Source organism: Puma concolor, chromosome A2 (genome assembly GCF_028749965.1).
Source record: "Puma concolor isolate L17-30 chromosome A2, mPumCon1.1.hap2, whole genome shotgun sequence".
Lineage (NCBI taxonomy): Eukaryota > Metazoa > Chordata > Mammalia > Carnivora > Felidae > Puma > Puma concolor.
The window spans coordinates 7,741,632-7,761,211 of NC_141668.1; the positions used below are offsets into that span (position 1 = coordinate 7,741,632).

The window sequence follows — 19,580 nt, forward strand, 5'->3', positions numbered from 1 at the left end:
TCAGGTCATGATCTCACAGTTGGTGAGTTCGAGTCCTGCATCCGGCCCTGTGCTGACAGCTCGGAGCCTGAAGCCTGCTTCAGATTCTGTGTCTGCCCCTCCCCTGCTCGCACTGTTTCTCTCAAAAACAAATGACACATGAACATTAAAACAATTTTTTTTTTCAGTGTTTATTTATTTTTGGGACAGAGAGAAACAGAGCATGAACGGGGGAGGGGCAGAGAGAGAGGGAGACACAGAATCAGAAACAGGCTCCAGGCTCTGAGCCATCAGCCCAGAGCCTGACGCGGGGCTCGAACTCATGGACCGTGAGATCGTGACCTGGCTGAAGTCGGACGCTTAACCGACTGCGCCACCCAGGCGCCCCTAAACAATTTTTTTTTTTTTTAAAGCGAGGATGCTAAGATGTATAGGGTTAGAATTTAGATGAGAGATGGATTTGGACAGGAGGTACAGGTTTAGGAGTTGCAGAACAGAGAAGCTGTTCACAGCCAAGACAGTGAAGGAGATTACCAAGAGTGCCTATCTAAGCAGTGACTAAATCTGAGTAAAGACAAAATAAAGCCAAGGGGCACCAGGCTGGCTCAGTGAGCAGAGCATGCGACCTATCTCGGGGTTGTGAGTTCTAGCCCCACATTGGGTGTGGAGATTACTTAAAATCTTCAGGAAAAAAATAAATAAAGCTAGACAGCTTTGTCATGCAGCAGTACAGGCAACAACAATTTAGTGTGGAGTTTGAAAGCAAATGTTAAAAGTAAACAGAAGTCCAGGAGATTACCCCACTTGTTACATGAGGTGAAGACGGCAGGAGCACAGAATGTTTGTACATTAGGGACAGAATTGCACTCCAGACAAGGAATTCCTGACTTTCAGAGGGTTCATGTTTCGTGTAAAGAATGGCTGACCTGAAATTTGGAGGGATGACAGAAAATGAGACTGCAACTAACCTATAACAAACACTATTAAAACAATGTTTCACAGATGATGTGCTCTGGAACACTGGCTCCAGAGGTATACTTTTTTTTTTTTTAATTGTTTATTTTTGAGAGACAGAGCATGAGTGGGGGAAGAGCAGAGAGAGAGGGAGACACAGAATCCAAAGCAGGCTCCAGGCTCTGAACTATCAGCACAGAGCCCGACATGGGGCTTGAACCCACGAACTGTGAAATCATGACTTGAGCTGAAGTCGGGCACTTAACCAACTGAGCCGCCCAGGCACCCCTCCAAAGGTGTACTTTTAAAAAGAGAAAAGCACCACATGGCCAATTGAGGTAAAAACAGTTTTCCTCCGTTCCCTCCACCCCACCACACACACGTGCAGTCTATTAGGAATACCTAATGTATAGTATATTCTTAAATTGTGAATATATTTGACCTCGGGATTCTTTCTTTTTCAAAAACATTTACTATGACCTTGGGGACATAGAGTTCTGCAGGATTCATTTTGGAAAACATTACTGAAAAGCCCTTTTGGCTCCAGCAAAGCAGCCCTATGTCCATTAAGAAGGATGAGAATCCGGGGAGCCTGGGTGGTGTAATCAGTTGAGCATTGGCATCTTGGTTTCGACTCAGGTCATGAGTTCAGTGTTCCGTGGGTTTGAGTCCTGTGTTGGGCTCTGCGCTGACAGTGCAGAGCCTGCTTGGGATGCTCACTCCCTCTCGCTCTACTCCTCCCCCACTCAAGCTGTCTCTGTCTCTCTCAGGATAAATAAGTCAATTAAAAAAAAATTTTTTTTTAAAGCATGAGAATCCAAGGAAAAGAGGTCTTAGGTTTTATGGGGCAAAGAAAACAGACCTTTAAGTCAGAATAAATTCTTATGTGGTTTAAGAGTACCCTCTTTCCTCAAGTGGTGGGACACCAGCAAAGGTCACTGACAACGTTAAAAGATTACATCATTTAGGCAGGTTTACAATCACTCAGAGCCACGGTGATGTCTGTTGTGTTCACAGAGTAGCCAACCTCGACGTGTGGAGCTAGACTCAATGTAAGCAGAGAAGGTGGATGCCCGTGGTGGGGACCCTGCCAGCAGGATGTGATCAGGAACCCAGCAGAGGTTTCATGGGAGACCGAAGGCCGGAGCCTCTAGTTTGCTGTTCTCACTTATTGCCTGTTACCCTTGCAGGATTTCACAGATGGTAAAAGATCCAGAGTGTTCAAAATATTGTTAAAAACTAGAGGTGCCTTGGAGAAAGTCAAGAAGAAAGGTAAGATCCAACTAAACCCAAGTACTCCTTTCAATTCTTTTTAGACTTTATATAGAGATAAATATATAAGGAATATAATAAATATATAGAATAATTTATAATTCTAAATTCCAAATTTTAGCATTATAAGGAGCAGGAAGGTTTTTTATTCCAATCTCTAATGTTACAGAGGAGGAAACCAAAGGTATAGTAAATGTCTCACCCATAGTTAGTGGCTGGGTTGGGACTCTTTGTGGGTCCCCAGGTACGAGGGCAGGGATCCTTCCACCAAACTTAATTGGAAACTCAGGGAATTCATATTCTGTGCATGAGAAATACCAAGTGCTTAAAGTAATAAAACCAGTACAGTTACTAAACCAATTAATTTGTTGCAGAAGAGAGGGGAAAACATTTTCAAAATACGAAAGAAGATTACAAAGAAAGAGAACAGAAAAAAAAAAACACCAACTACTGAGGACAAAATCACACAGGCGTAAGGAGATTATTAGCACCTGGAAGAGACCAAAAGAGTAATGAAAGGTATTTTTTTTTTTAATAGGGAAGAAAAGCACAGAATTAATGGAAACCCTTTATGATTATAAGAACAAAATGATTAGGGATAAAACACAAACATGTTTCAGACTGAATGTAATTCACTGCCTTACTCTTTACCAAGCAAGTTTGCGGGGGAGGTTTTCATCAACTTAACAAGAGCAGTTTGGAGTGATTAAATAACTACAGATCCAGAAACTTTTAGGTATAATTGACAAAGGACAGTTTGTTATCAGAAATTTTTTTTAACGTTAAAAAAATTTTTTTTAATGTTTATTTGTTTTCGAGAAAGAGACAGAGCATGAGCGAGGAGGGGCAGGGAGAGAGGGAGACACAGAATCTGAAGCAGGCTCCAGGCTCTGAACTGTCAGCTCAGAGCCCCAATGTGAGGCTTGGACTCATGAGCTGTGAGATCATGACCTGAGCCGAAGTTTCATGCTTAACTGACTGAGCCACCCAGGTGCCCCTGTCATCAGAAGTTTTAAAATGAAATGGAACGGAGCATCTGGGTGGCCCAGTACATTGAGCGTCTGACTTTGGCTCAGGCCATGATCTCATGGTTCATGAATTAGAGCCCCACATTGGCCTTGCTGCTGACGCCCTCTTTGGATCCTCTGTCTTCCTTTCTCTCTACCCCTCCCTGACTCTCTCTCTCTCAAAATAAATAAAAAATAACAGCCTCCACATTACATCCTTAACTTACAAACACTCCTGCTGGCGAGTGCTAGCTGGGTCATCTGACCATTGAATAGTAGTAGAATATGCCACCCCCAAATATGCCACTTTGGCATAAGGAAAGCAATGGAAAGGAAGCAGATACAAGTTTCCTGCCTTCCCCCCATTTGCCTAAAAGCAGGACGTCAATTTCCAAAGCTGTGCCTGGGAAATCGCCCATTGGTTTCTACCGATGCCTACTTAACAGGAAGGACAAAAGTTAATCCAGAGACAACATTAGACTCTAGCGGCCTGGAGACAGCACCAGAGAAATCTACATAACGAACATTACTAACTAGCCTTTACTCATCGTTAGAGTACCTTCCTCAGTTTGCCTCCCTTATCACCTCCGCCCACCCCCAAGCTCCTCATAGAAGCTAAAGGACTTGTTCTGAGCCCAAGGCAGTCCAGACCTTTCCTGAAACGACGGAACGGTGAAAACCACCATGGTGAGTAAGTGAGTGGTGGAAAGGTGGGTGGAGGGGTGCAATGACTCACAATTTCATTTTGAAGAGGGGCAATTTGGGTCAGGAAAAATTGAGGCAGAAAAAGGAACGTTATGCACGGTCCAATTCCATGACTTATATGCCGGTCAGTCTTGGATCTAACCTTGTGTAGCCTCCAAAGGAGGAAGGGTCAGAGCTGTGGAGTGCAATTCCAGTTCTCCCAGTCCGGAGAGCAGGGGAGATCCGGATGCTGTTAAAGGATGCACAGAGCTGCCGACGCTCCCAGAGCAATCTGCTCCTTCTGCCCGCAGGCGGCACTGTGGGGGCCGAATTCGGGCGCAGGAAAGGCAACATTTCCCGGGTGCCTTGCGTATCTCCAGGGCGACGGCCGCCGCCGGGGCAGGCGCCGCCCCCAGAGGTCGACCGCCCAGATTTCCTGGTGGCAGTGTGTGGGGTGGGTGGGGATGGGGGCTGCCGCAGTGACTGGGCATCAGGAAGGGGCAATTGGTGCCGGACGGAAGCGAGACTCCGGCTGGAACCAGCCTGGGGTGTTGGATCACGCAGTTGCTTTAGGTGCAGCATCAGGTGTGAGCCGTGACATCTCGGCCGGGCAGAGAGGTTGGCTCTCGGTCCCAGGGTGGCCTGCTGGTGCGGTTCCAGCCAGTAGGAGGCGCCCTCCGAGAAAGTCGGACGGTGGAATCTGCAGCCCTGGCCCAGCCCTCCAACCTGAGCTTGTGTTTTGGGTATCCGGAGAGGGCCGTGCAGACAAATCCGTGCGCTCAGCCCTGAACTGAGTTCCTTGAAGTAGAGACTGATTTTTTTCTCTTCTTACCCATCCAGTGTATGGCCCCAGTGGGCGCTCTCCGAACGCTTGTTGAATCAATCAATGAATTAATGAACGTAGAGCCCTACACATAGCTACTGAATCTACAGTCAGCCCTGGGCTGAGAGTTCTAGTTTCCCTGAAGCTGAGTTTGCGTGTTGATGAGGTGCAAAATAGGAGAAAGAACAGAGGAAATGATGGCTGAGAAAAGGAAAGAAGCCCTACAGGGGGACGGGGGGACGTATGATAGATAGTACAACTCTAAATTGCAGTGATAGGGACCGTCACTCTAGTAGTTCTTAAGAAAATGGTAATGATGGTCCTAAGTCTTATTTTAGTTTCAAGGTTTTCAAAGACCCCCGGGGTGACAGTAACTCAATTTCCGATACTTAGCCTAATTTGAAACAATGTTTCCCAAGAAACATGGCAATTAATTTCTTACTGCCTTTTTCACTGATGCAAAAAAGAAAGAAAGAAGAAAAAAGTATTAAAAATAGAATCCTTAGTGATTGTAATCTAACTCACTCATTTTATGGGTGAGTAAAGCGAGTTACAGAGATTGAAGTGACTTCCTCCACGTGACAGATAATACGACTTTGGTTTCCTGAGTTTCAGTTCTATGCCTGCCTTCCTTCCTTCCTTCCTTCCTTCCTTCCTTCCTTCCTTCCCTTCAACAAATACCTATTAGAACTTGTTTCCTTTAACAAATATTAATAAAATTCACAATATTGCTTCTCTTGGGTTGTGACTGCCTAATTAGCTTCTGTTCCACATTTTCCAGGTTATCAGACATATCCAGCTTTCAGACATTTTCCTTGTTCCCCTTTGTCACTTTCTTCTAGGTAAAGTGACTATCTGATTTTATGGTGCTAAAGATAATTGGTGTTCTGACACTTGTAATGTGTTCTTGGGCCAAATAATCAGTGTTCAGTTTAAATTTCATTTTAGTGGAGCAACACAGTACCAAATGTAGAAACCTCTGCAGATGTAACTTTCTGTATTTCTTTCTCCTAAACGCATGAGTGTTTGAATCACAGAAAATGTTGAAGGCAGTTCTGTGCATACTTCATCACACACTACCACGTTGACATGACTGTGTCCTGTGGTATGTGCTCAAATGTTCATTTTTTTTTTCAACGTTTATTTATTTTTGGGACAGAGAGAGACAGAGCATGAACGGGGGAGGGGCAGAGAGAGAGGGAGACACAGAATCGGAAACAGGCTCCAGGCTCTGAGCCATCAGCCCAGAGCCCGACGCGGGGCTCGAACTCACGGACCGCGAGATCGTGACCTGGCTGAAGTCGGACGCTTAACCGACTGCGCCACCCAGGCGCCCCTCAAATGTTCATTTGATTGATTCAAACTACTCATTTCAAGTTGTGTTTCTCTAGTTACAAGTGAGTGTCTGTGGCATTTCCCATGACTGCTTTACGAGTTGCCCCATGACACACAGATCCTTCTTCTAAAACAAGAACCTATGTATTCAATATTCTACCTCTGCCAGGGGGCACATCTGGTTTGGGTGAAGTATAGGTTAACTTGCAGAAAAAGGACCAGCAAAATCGTTGCAAGCCGTGCCTGTCGTACATATTGAAAAGTGTGGCTTCTCAAGATCCACGAACTCCTTATCTGAGACGAACAAATGTAGAAGGTGTCTAAATATTTCTGATGAGGACAGGTGTGGAGCCATCGTGCGACAAAGGCAAGTGTGTTTGTGGGGCCAGGCGACAGGGTCCTTTGATGATGTAGTCGTCTGTTTCTGAGCACAGGAGGAAGATCTGGATGAGCATCCGAAGGAACCCTTCACGCATGTTATAAGGAGTATCTATGAGACTGATCTTTCTAGGCATGATGGGGCTTTGTTGAAAAATTGAGAGTAATTCATGAAATCAAAGACTAGGCAAGTCCCAGCAATTCATTCCTTCTTTATGTTTGCTGACTGGCCAGGCTTTCATGAGATGGCAACCTTCTTTATCAGTAGGATTTCCTGACCTACCCATCCAATGACTTTTGAAGTCACATATATTTATTTTGAAGCCACTTCCTGTTGAAGACTCAGCAGCGATTCAGAAAGTCTTCCACATAGGAGTGAAAGAGTGTAACTGTATGGGAACATCATTCCGTTTCTCCATTCTCTTAGAATTTTCAGGCAGGGAGAAGAGAAAACCTCCCGCAATTTTACTATTTGCAAACCATGTCATAACTCCTTTATTCTTTGAAAGTGACTTACATGGGGGAAAAACACCCTCCTTCCTGCTGGATCAGAACGAGGAAGGATGTGGCCCTAAGAACTGCTCAGCCAACACATGGAAGCAGAACTGAGAGACAGGGAAACCTCTTCCTGTTAACATCATTTGAGCCCTGGCGTGGGCTGCGCCTGAACTTATACTGCCCCTGGCTCCTCAGTTATGTGAACCAGAAACATTTACTTCTTGTTTAAAGTGTTTCAGGTTGAGTTTTCTTTTACAAAATAAAGAATCCTAATTGGGGCACCTGGGTGGCTCCGTCCGGTAAGCGTCAGGCTTCGGCTTAGGTCACAATCTCATGGTTCATGAGTTCGAGCCCCGCGTCAGGATCGGCACTGACAGCTCAGAGTCTATGGCCTGCTTAGATTCTGTATCTCCCTCTCTCTCTGCCACTCCCCTACTCACACTCTGTCTCTTTCTCAAAAAAATAAAAATAAAAATAAAACATTAAAAAAATAAAGACATAGAGATAGCTAACAGAAAGGGGGGGGGTTGCAAGTAATAGAGACTAAAGTCTGGAATTGGCTGCTTAGAGAAAGTAGAATGGAGAAAAGCAATGAGTGTTTTGGTCTGAGAAGTTGACAGTCTTCGTTAATAGTAACTGTCACCTGTTGAATCTTGGGGCTCTGACCGTGTACATACTAGCATGTAGCACTGTGGACTTGGCAGGTAGAAAAAAACATTCAGGTGTTGCAGCTTGCTTGTTTCAGCCCTCGGTACGTTTCTAGAAAAAAGAGACAGCTTCAGGCTGTCAGGACCTTCATACCTTTCAAGAATGCAGGACAGTTGCTTTGTAGAATGTCCCGCAGTTTGAGTGTGCCTGATGAGTCTTCAGGGTTAAGTTCAGGTTATTTCCCTTCAGAAGGATGGACAAGAAGTGATGCTGTATTCTCATCACATCTTGTTGGGTAGCACGGGATTTCAATTTGTTCTGTTACTGATGATGTTCACCTTAATCAGTTGACCCAGGTTGTGTCTGCCAGACTTCTCCACTGTGAAGTTGCTTGTTTTCTTCTCTGTGATTATTAACTATGTGGTGATTTCGTGGGGATGTATTTGAAGCCTTGTAAATATCCCATTCCTCATCGAATTCTCCATTGATTAAGGTATAAATTTTATATCTCTGTGGCCCCATAGGTTCTTTTAGTCTTATTTTATCCAGTGGTTTATAATTCCTTTCTGTCAGTATTTATTTTAATGCTCCAATTTTCCCAAGTTTGGCCCACAAGGGGGCCCTACACAGGCTTCTTTCTGTGTCTTTTTGACATGTTCCCATCATTCCTGAGCAACTTCCTTTGTTCTCTGGCACAGTTATTCCAGGCTCATCTTCCGTTTTTCCCTGTCCTAGTGCTGGAGCTGACATTTCAACAGGGACCCCTGGTTCCTTTTAGTGGGCAGTGGATCAGAAGCCAAGATCTGCCACCGGCAGTGTTCATTGTTACTCTGGGGCCCTCTCAGTGCCTAGAGTGAGGACGTACATACACATAACACATACATGTTTACATTTACACATTTCCCTTTCTCTTTTTTAAAAATGACGCCCCAGCAATACCGCCGATTTCAATCCAACACCACAGGGTCCATTCAAGTTTGTCCCTTCCCGTATTTGTAACTCTGTCTCCGACAATGAGAAGCCTTGCTCCCACTATCCTTAATATAGTTATGTATCTGACCGATCCCCTTGTATGTAACCCATCTCACCTGGCCACTGCCACTCCCTGCCCTTAGCAGATGCCCTCCTTGCCCCACTGTGGGTGTGACACTGAGCTCTGGACTGACCTCCCCCCATGCTTGAATCCACCGCTGGTGTGGATGCCCACCACACCATTAAATGGCTCCACTTAATGATTTTGGAACTGAATTGTTCAGGAAAGGAAGAGAAGAGAAAGAGGAAGGAAAGGAAAAGGTGGCGACACAGTTCACCGAAAGGGTTTAGTTGACAACACGAATCGGTGTAGAAGCAGAAAAGATCAAAAGGAGATCATGTAATATGCAAGAGGATATATGACTGAAATTAACCCCAAAAGTGAGTCTATAGACTTATAGATTTGGGAATCGTTTAAATAAATGTGATCTAATGCTATAGTATTAGGAGTAGTTCGCTGAGATCATAAACATCAACGGCAAAGTGTGACAGCCATGGCTGAGGTTTGGAAATCACACCCAGTCAAAGGGCAGCACCAGAAACAAAAGCAGTCCTGTGCGTTTGCCCAGCACCGAGATGGCCAGGTACTGTCCTGCCCTCGGGAGACTCACAGTCTAGTGGGCAGAAAGAGGAGTAAACGGGCAGATATGGTGAAGTGGAAAAAGCGCCAGGCTAGAGGGAAACCGGCAGTGTGAGGGTAACACACAGGAAGGTCACTTGACCCAACCTGGAGGGACCAGGGAAGCGGTCCTGGAGAAACAGTCATCTCAGCTGAGCCCCGACACACGACGAGTGGGTGGCTGCTGCCCGAGTAGACTAGAAGCTGATAGAAGCGCAGCCTGGACAGGCTAACAGAGCCAGGGAGGAAAGGAATGCGCATTTTCGACAAAGCGGTCCACGTGTGGTCTATGAAAGAAGGCAGATTCCGGTCCCTGGAAGGAGGCAGTGTAAACCTCAGACCGCAGCGCTCCCCCGCCGGCCCCGCCCCCCGCCGGCCCCGCCCCCGACCCCGCCCCTCCTCCGACCCCGCCCCGACCGCGCTGTCTCCTGGCATCTGCTGCCTAAGCTGCAGCCAGTCGTTTCCTCCGCTCCTTCCTGGCACCGTGTTGTCCAGCCTCTTAGAGAACGGTTGGAACGGCCTGTTCTGAACACAACAGTCCTAATACTTGGGTTAGAGGCTACCATCTGCGCATGCCTGCCAGCGTTTCTCCTGGGGTAGTATCTCCCCTACTACCACAAAATGTTACCATCCCGGGCTCTTTCGTCACGTGACAGGTGTACCAAAACCGGCGCCTCAAATCCAAGTAAAGGTTACATCCTCGGAGTGCTGACCGTTTTATTTTCCCTTCCCGGCACCACAGGGTCGTCAGGGGGTTAGGTTTTTGTTTGTATTTCCTCTCGCCCGGTTATCTTGTGCCTTTCGTGAAACATGGGAATTCTAGCACCACTGAATGTGCTTTTGGACGTAAAGTTGGAGGAAACTAATCCACCTCTCGGTGACCTCTCTTCAGACGGTGATAGTCCCAAACCAGTCGCGATACCCCAGACTGAAATGGGCAAGAGCCACTTGCTCTTTGGGGATCCAGGGGAAAGGAGACAGAAAAGACAGTTAACTCCCATGCTGGTGAGCTTGTGGATTTGAAGAGACCAGAGCGTGGCTGTTTTGGGGCAATCGCACTGGCATTTGAGACGCTGTACTGAGATTATACAAATCCCTTCTCTTAGTCTCCTTGGTATGGGCGGGGGGGGGGGGGGGTTGGGGAATGGAAGTGACTGAACTAGAAAAGAGGGCTCATTGCTCTTCTAGAAAGGAATAAGAGATGTTGGTTTATTCACTGTTTGATTTATAAAGCTGATATCAAAAACAGGACAAAAACCCTAAGAGGTGACCAAGACGTCATCTCTGCCCTCCAGATAAATAAATAAACTGGGGGGGGGGGGGGGGGCGGATAAAGGCCTGGGAAGCCATTCTTTAAAAAAAATAAATAAATATAAGTTTCTGCTTTTATACAATAAGCCTTATCCCAAAGTCTCCCTTTGACACCAGTCATAAGCTGAAAATGTGACTGTAACATAGTTGAGAGGATCTGAGGCATCTGGGTCATTTCCTCTCTGTTCTTTATGGGGAATCTGCCCAAGTCCTGGCATCCTTATTTTGATTGCCATATACTTTGGTATATCATGTATTCAGGGTCAATGCCAGTAATAATCTGGGGACAAAATTAACAACCTCCCTGAAGTTCAAGAAGCTGAATCCTTATTGTTGTACAGGAAAGGCTGTGATTTACTTAGGTGCTAGAGAGGAGAAGTCACTTTCTCCTCCACAAGATGCTTTGGAGAAGGTCAGATAGCCATAGTCCCTAGGACACAGATTTTCAAAGTCGGAATTCAAAGGCAAGGGAAGAGTTCTGTGCAAAGACTGGCCAAGCAACCACTCAGTTTGCTTAAGCCTATGAGGATACGCATAGATTCATCTCCAGAGTTGCATGCACAGGGATTCTACCCAGAGACCCTGCGCACAAAACCTACAGCAACCTGGATCAAAAGGTAGCAGCTTAAAATACTTTCTGTGTCTTGCTGGTGTTTCAGGGCCATTGGCAAAAAATCATTAAAAAATACAAAACTGTACAAAACAAAAACCGAACTTTTCTCTCTCAAGTTATAATGAAGCTTTTTAACATTTTTTTAATGTCTTATTTATTTTTGAGAGAGAGAGAGAGAGAGAGACAGAGTGTGAGTAGGGGAGGGGCAAGGAGAGAGGGAGACACCGAATCCAAAGCAGGCTACACGCTCTGAGCTGTCAGCACAGAGCCGGACGTGGGCCTTGAACTCACAAACCATGAGATCATGACCTGAGCCAAAATCGGATGCTGAACCGACTGAGCCACCCAGGTACCCCACAAAGCTTTTTGAAGTATGTAGGTTGTCCCATTGTGTTATGCTTTATGTAACATTATTATTTTTTTTAGTGTTTATTTTTAAGAGAGACAGAGACAGAGTGCAAGCGGGGGAGGGGCAGAGAGACAGAGGGAGACACAGAATCCAAAGGAGGCTCCAGGCTCTGAGCTGTCAGCACAGAGCCTGACACTGGGCTCGAACTCACGGACTGCAAGATAATGACCTGAGCAGAAGTAGGACGCACAACTGACTGAGTCACCCAGATACTCCTTTAAAACATTAATTTAATAACAGATGTTTGATAACCTTAATCTGTTCATTGAAATGTTTCAGCTTTACATTGGCTGATAATAATTTCCTTATGTACAAGACATAGATATCCAACTTAGAATTTAAATCTCATTTTGTTTACAAAAAAGTTACTTTCATGGGTACATCCAAGTGCTGTGAAAATGGAAGAGAGCTTATTGTTTTATGATCCCTACATAGTTATACAACAGATATAATATGGCTTATCCAAATGCCTCCAAGCAATTTCAGAATATTTTGATTAACCAAATGGAGAAGCCATAGCTCATTCATGAAATTAAAGCCTACAGAATATGTTTCTCTTTAGAGCTTTCCATACAATGGCAATGAGATCAGCATTTATAGCAATTTAATGTAATTCACCTAAATGCAACTGCAGCTTTTTTTAGAGGATCAAAACATGATGCTGATTTTTACAAATTACCAACTATTCTATGCTGCTTAAAATCATGTAAGTGAACTATCTCTAGGACTTAAATCACTATAATGTTTTTGTGTGAGAAGTTTTATTTTATTTATTTATTTATAAAGTGTATTTATTTTGAGAGAGTGCATGAGCAGGGGAGGGACAAAGACAGAAGGAGAGAGAGAATCCCACTCAGGGCTCTGTGCTGTTAGCACAGAGCCCAGTGTGGAGCTTGAATGAACAAACCACGAGATCATGACCTGAGGCTAAACCAAGAGTTGGCCGCTTAACCAAATGAGCCACCCAGGTTCTCCTTTTCTTTCATTAAAGTATAGTTGACATACATTGTTACATTAGTTTCAGATGTACAAGCTTCTGTGGTTTAAAAAAAAAAGCCACAGTAAATCATTCCATATTAAAATATCAGTGAACAAAAGACTTGTGAAATTAACTTTCTCATTCACCAGTGGCCAAAGACTTCCCTCACTGGAAGTGACTGTATGTTCCAATGGGTTTTCTTTTTTTTTTTTTTTTTAATGTTTTAAATGTTTATTTATTTTTGAGAGAGAGAGAGAAAGAGAGAGTGTAAATAGGGGAGGGGCAGAGAGAGAGAGGGAGACACAGAATCTGAAGCAGGCTTCAGGCTCTGAGCCATCAGCACAGAGCCCAATGTGGGGCTGGAACCCACAGACCATGAGATCATGACCTGAGCCAAAGCCGGGCACCACCCCCCACCAGTGGCTTTTCTTTATTGCCTATCGGTAGCTTGTTAGCTCAACTGGACATCTCACCAGAGCAGTGAGAACAAGGTGATGGACAAATCCCTGAGTGGGTCAATTTAATGTATCAAGTCTACTGCCATAGACTTATTTTTTTCAACAGAATTCCTTAGAGATTATGTCAAAATACCATCTACAGAGTGTGTATTAGGTTTGAGCACTAGATGGCAAGACTGCAAAATCAGTTCCTTTCACAGGGAGCTTTGCTTTTTCTACTGTGCTTCAGCAAAGACAGGGCCATGGACTGCCCAACTCAAGGGAGTATGTTATTGACTGAATGTCTGTGTCCCCGTCCACCCTCTCCCACCATTTCATACGTTAAATCCTAATGCCCAATGTGATGGTATTAGGAAGCAGAGCCTTTGAGAGGTGATTAGGTCATGGCTTATCATCTACTCTTCTTGAACATTTGTAAAGACATCATAAAGAAACCTCAGGGCCACTCTGCACACAACTGAGGAAGTACTGTTAACATTGGAATCTAAGTGAATGTAAATGGTGGATCACAACCGACAGGGAATACAATGTGAATCGTGTCCTGTCTTGGTCCATTCGGGCTACCATCACAGGATTCCACAGACTGGGTGGATTATGAAAAACAGAAGCTTATTTCTCACAGTTCAGAGGCTACAAGTCTAAGACCAAGGCATCAGCAGATTCCACATCTGGTGAGGACCGCTTCCTGATCCCTAGATGTCAGTCTGTCACTGGGGCCTCGAGGTTAGGGTCTGGGATCTCTTTTATAAGGACACTAATCTCATTCCCAAGGGAAGTTTATTTATTTTGAGAGAGGAGAGAGAGAGCGCTCGTGCATGCATGAGGGGCAGAGAGAGAGGGAGAGAGAATCCCAAGCAGGCTCAACACTGGCACCTCAGAGCCTGACATGGGGCTTGAAATCATGAACTGTGAGATCATCAATGAAGCTGATACAAGAGTTGGATGCTTAACTGACTGAGCCACCCAGGTGCTCCAAGACCACCTTCTATCTGGTGTTTCTGACTCTGGGTGCTTCTCTACTTCCACATGATCACCGGAGTATCTTTATAAAATGCAAACATTATCATGCTACTCCCCTGCTTAAAATTCTTTACTCACTCTTCATTGCCATCAGGCCAGGGCCTTTTTTTTTTTTTTTTTTTTTTTTTTTTTACAGTTTCTGTATTTATTTTGACAGAAACAGAGACAGCACGAATAGGGAAGGGCAGAGAGAGAATGAGAGACACAGAATCCCAAGCAGGCTGTGCACTATCAGCGCACAGCCAGACATGGGGCTCTAACCCACGAAACTGTGCGATCGTGACCTGAGCCAAAACCAGTCAGGTGCCTAACTGACTGAGCCACCCAGGTGCCCCCAAAGCCTTTTATTATCTGGCTCTGTCTTCTTCAGCTTCATCCCTTGCCGTACCTCCTGTGGCTATATCTCAGCTATACTAAATAACCTGCTTTTCTCCAAATTCTCCACGTTCCAGTTCTTTGCATGGGCTCCCCTTACATGGAATGCCTCTCACTATGCATCCAAGTTGTGTTATGTTTCCCATCCTTTGTGTTCTAGTTCCTTGTGTAGACTCTCCTATATCCACCATCACCACCTGCCCGATTCATGGTCTAAAGCTATAATTAGAGGGAAGTTTGTAGCACAAAATGCCTATATTAGAAAAGAAGAAAGGCCACCAAGCCATGACCTTAGCTTCCACCTTAAGAAACTGGAGGGAAAAAAAAAGGTAAATGAAACCTGAAGTAAGCTGAAGAAAAGAAATAAATATTAGAGCTGAAATCAGTGGAACAGAAAAGAAAAATCGATGCAACCAAAAACTGATTCTTTGAGAAGCCCAATAAAATTTATAAATCTCTAGCCAGACTAATAAAAAAAAGAGAGAAGACAAAAATTATCAACATAGCATTGAGAGGTGACCTCACTACAGATTCTATAGTTACTTAACATATAAGAAAAGAATATTATGTACTTTATGCCAATCAATTTGATAGCTTATGTGAAATGGGGAAATTCCCATTAACTATCAAAGCTCACCCAAGAAGAAATAGAAAACCTGAATAGCCCTATGTCTATTAAGGAATTGAATTTATGCTTACAATCTTTCCCACAAAGAAAACTTCACTAGAGAATTTTATCAAACATTTAAGAAAGAAAAATATATCAAAACTCTTCCAAAAAACTGAGAGCAAACACTTCCCAATTAATTCTATGAGGCCAACATTATGTGACATCAAAAATATCCCTTTTACATAGATGTATAAATTCAATAAAATTTTAGTAAATGAAATCCAACAATATGTAAAAATGATAATACATCATGACCAAGTGCAGTTTGTCTCAGGAATGCAAGGTTGGTTTAATTTTTGAAAATCCATCACTATATTGGGGCACCGGGGTGGCTCAGTTGGTTAAGCATCAGACTTTGGCTCAGGTAATGATCTTGTGGTTCATGAATTCGAGCCCAGCATCGGGCTCTCTGCTGTCAGTGCAGAGCCCATTTTGGATCCTCTGTGTCCCCCTCTCTCTGCCCCTCCCCACTTGTACTTTCTCTCTCTCTCTCTCAAAAATAAACATAAAAAAAGAAAATCAATATAATAATCTATATGAAAAGACTAAAGAAGAAAAACCATTCCTAATTAAAAAACAAAAAACTTCCAGGAAACTAGAAATCAGAAGGGAACTTCCTCAACCTGATAAAGGGCATCTACTAAAAATCTATAGCTAACATCCTATAATGGGAAAGGCTGAATTATTTCCCTAAAATCGGGAACAAGACAAGGATATTCACTCTTACTACTTCTTTCCAACATTGTACTGGAGGTTCTGGCCAGTGGAATAAGGAAAGGCAAAGAAATGAGAGGCATCTATAATGAAAAAGAAGTAAACTGTCTTTATTCACAGAGGATATGATTTATGTAGAAAATCCAATGGAATCTACAACAAAGCTACCAAAACTATTGTGAGTTTAGTAAGGCTGCATTCTTCAAGGTCAATACAAAAAATCAATTGTACTCCCATATATTTGCAATGAACAGTAGGAATTTGAAATTTTTAAAATGTACTTTGGGGGCACCTGAGTGGCTCAGTCAGTTAAGTGTCCAACTTCAGCTCAGGTTATGATCTCACGGTTAGTGGGTTTGAGCCCGGCATCAGGCTCTGTTCTGACAGCTCGGAGCCTGGAGCCTGCTTCAGATTCTGTGTCTCCTCTCTCTGCCCCTCCCCTACTCATGCTCTGTCTCTCTCGCACAAAAATAAATAAGCATTAAAAAAAATAAAAAAATAAAAAAATAAAATGTACTTTAAAATAGCATAAAATATTACAAAGCACATGGAAGATTGCACACTGATAACTACTTGGCACATAGTAGGTACTTAATAAATATTGAATGAGTGAATAAAGTGGTCGGGTCTAACCTCAAGACCATGTAATATAACTCCAGAGCCTCTACTCCTACCCTTTCACAACAAATACAGTAGTTTTTGTCTGTAATATAAACTTATTATATCTTTAATTTAACTCTTCCTGTTTGTTTATTTATTTATTATGTTTTTATTTTATTTTTGAGAGAGAGAGAGAGACACAGTGAGAGTGGAGGAGGGGCAGAGAGAGATGGAGACAGAATCCGAACCAGGTTCCAGGCTCCAAGCTATCAGCACAGAGCCCGATGCAGGGCTTGAACTCACAGACCGCAAGATCATGACCTGAGCCAAAGTCAGATGCCCAGCTGACTGAGCCACCCAGGCACCCCTAACTCTTACTGTTTAATTTCCACAAATACCAGTAATGTCTTTTTAGTAACAGCTACCAAATGCCTGGAACCTTCTAGCATTTGGTGACAGCAAAATTTAAATACTAAGGGAATAATCTTAGTTTGACTCTTAAACCATCTTAAGAATTCCTTCACCTTGGAACAATGAGAAATAGTGGCCAAGACCATTGGCTTAACCAAGAAATAACTGTGCCAGTTACCTCTTTCTGTAAACTTGGAAAGAATGTCTTGTCACAGACAACCTCCTGCCAAAAAAAATGTCAACTTGGCCTTACTTTCAATGGTTGGCCACACCTGCATGTGTGAATGTTTCCCTATTTTGAAACATATCAAAAGCAGTCTCATCTGCAGCTGCTGAAATATCGTTATACCCTAAAATGCAATGATAGAATCTAAGTACAGTGTCCTAACAATGCACAGAATGAATTGAAGGAGTATGGTGGGTATTTTCTCAGGCAACTAACAGCGTCCTGAGTGTGGGCCCAGGACCTCTTCTCCATCTCTCATCTTCTTAGTTAAAGGCAGACCCTTCAAGAGAAAGCACAGTTCTCTAGGAAGACAAGATAACAGTATGGGAAAAATGATTATAATGTAATATTAAGTTTAAAATGTAGGATAGGAAATTACACACAGGTGTATCTCTGGTTACAATATCTGGCTGAATAAGCAGGTATTTGTGGAAATGAATTCCCCAGTGTGGGGCTTGAACTCCCAACACTGAGATTAAGACATGGAAGCTTAACCCACTGAGCCACCCAGGCACCCCTATACTACAAATGCTTTAAAACAGAATGTATTTAGGGGCCCTTGTGTGTCTCAGTCAGTTAAGCATCCGACTTTGGCTCAGGTCATGATATCTCTGTTTGTGAGTTTGAGCCCCGCATCTCGTTCTGTGCTGACAGCTCAGAGTCTGGCCTGCTCAGAGTCTGGCCTGCTTCAGATTCTGTGTCTCCCTCTCTCTCTCTCTCTCTCTCTTCTCCTCCACTTGTGCTCTGTCTCTCTCTGTCTCAAAAATAAGTAAACATTTAAAAAAGGAATGTGGGGGCGCCTGGGTGGCGCAGTCAGTTAAGCGTCTGACTTCAGCCAGGTCACGATCTCGCGGTCCGTGAGTTCGAGCCCCGCGTCGGGCTCTGGGCTGATGGCTCAGAGCCTGGAGCCTGTTTCCGATTCTGTGTCTCCCTCTCTCTCTGCCCCTCCCTCGTTCATGCTCTGTCTCTCTCTGTCAAAAAAAAAAAATTATTTTTTTGAAAAAAAAAAATAAAAAAGGAATGTGTTTAGTTTCACAAGTAATGTGATACTGACTACACACACACACACACACACACACACACAGATGTTCATACTGCATTTTGAAACGTTTCCTTTCATACCTTGTGTCAATAGAGATTCTTAGTGAAATTGGTTGTATTTGTCCCACATCCAGGCACATGGGGCTCTCTTTCCTCTCAGTTTAATATGGATCTATAGAGGGGTGCCTGGGTAGCTCAGTTGGTTGATCATCGGACTTCAGCTCAGGTCATGATCTCGCAGTTTGTGAGTTCGAGCCCTGCACTGGGCTCCGTGCTGACAGCTCAGAGCCTGGAGCCTGCTTCGGATTCTGTGTCTTCATCTCTCTCTCTCTCTCTCTCTCTCTCCCCTCCTCCCCCACTCATGTTCTGTCTCTCTCTCTCTCTCAAAAGTAAACATTGAAAAAACTTCTTTAAAATATAGATCTGTAGAAAATTGCCATGAAAGACAAAAATTCTGGGTGGGCTCTAGGTGATGAGAATCATGTTGTGTATAGAATTGTTGATTTACTATATTATACACCTAATACAACACTGTTCAATATACTGGAATTAAAAAATACATAAAAATAAAATGATATTGAATTATTCAATATTCTACAATAATAGCATTCTAATAAGTCACTCAGTGTATACTTAGTTGCAGAATGTCTTTCTGCCCTACAAAATTGAGAGAACCATCAGATTGATAGGAATTCAATAAAAATTTTTAAATTAAAATGGTCTAAATGATAAAGCCTGTAAGTAGCCAGCTTTCTTTCTTCCTAACGTAATCTGTATACACAGAAAAATTCTCCTGGACTACAGTCCTCTCCCCTCCCCAATTTGTCTTCTTTAATTCTTTGGGCATACTAATCCTCACATGTGGAAGAAATCTCAAACCACAGGTTTGGCATACAAAAATTATTTTTTTTTTTTTACAAAAATTATTTTAACCTAATTTTCTTCTTTTCAGTTGTCAAGAGGGAAAACTTGGACCATATTTAGATATATGTAAGCCACTAGATTGCCTACCTGGTATTGCACCTTTGCTGAAAATCACAAGAGCAATAAACAACATGAGACAAAGTTTGGACAAGCAACTGATGGTCTGTTCGCAGATGAAACCGTGGGGAGCAGCTTCCAGAACTCTTAGGTCTGGATTACCTTTACTGCATATTCATCCCCGCTCCCCAGCTCAATATGTTTTAACCCAGGGGGAAAAATGCAAACTTTTATTTGCTCATACACACACACAAAAACTGAGAAGCCCACGAACAAAGAGCAGACTCAAGAGCCACTTTCCCTTCTTTTCCCATTAACAGAACTGGCTCAGTCCCCTCTGCTGCTTCGACCTCAACCCTCCTCTTATGGGGCTGGTTTTACGAACTGCCCTTCTCCCTGGAGCTCCTCTAAGGACACGTGTTCTTCCTGCCAAGCTCCGCGGAGGGACCGGGAGCCCCGCCCCGCCCCACATTCCCAGGTTCCACCCCGCCCAGCGCGCCGACGGCCAATCGCGCCCCAATGCGCAGCCCGGCCCCGCCCCCC

General features: G+C 43.8%; 1 long non-coding RNA gene across 2 annotated transcripts; it reads left to right on the forward strand.

Moving 5' to 3' along the window:
• The first annotated feature begins 373 nt into the window (after positions 1 to 373).
• On the forward strand, positions 374 to 19,454 carry LOC147582977 (uncharacterized). 2 transcript variants are annotated; one of them, XR_015244197.1, is made up of 3 exons: positions 374 to 2,205; positions 2,580 to 2,724; positions 19,009 to 19,454. It is a non-coding gene; the product is annotated as an uncharacterized LOC147582977 (long non-coding RNA). The 2 variants fall into 2 exon arrangements; XR_015244196.1 differs by lacking the exon at positions 19,009 to 19,454 and having other exon boundaries at positions 2,580 to 3,420.
• Positions 19,455 to 19,580: the final 126 nt, after the last annotated feature.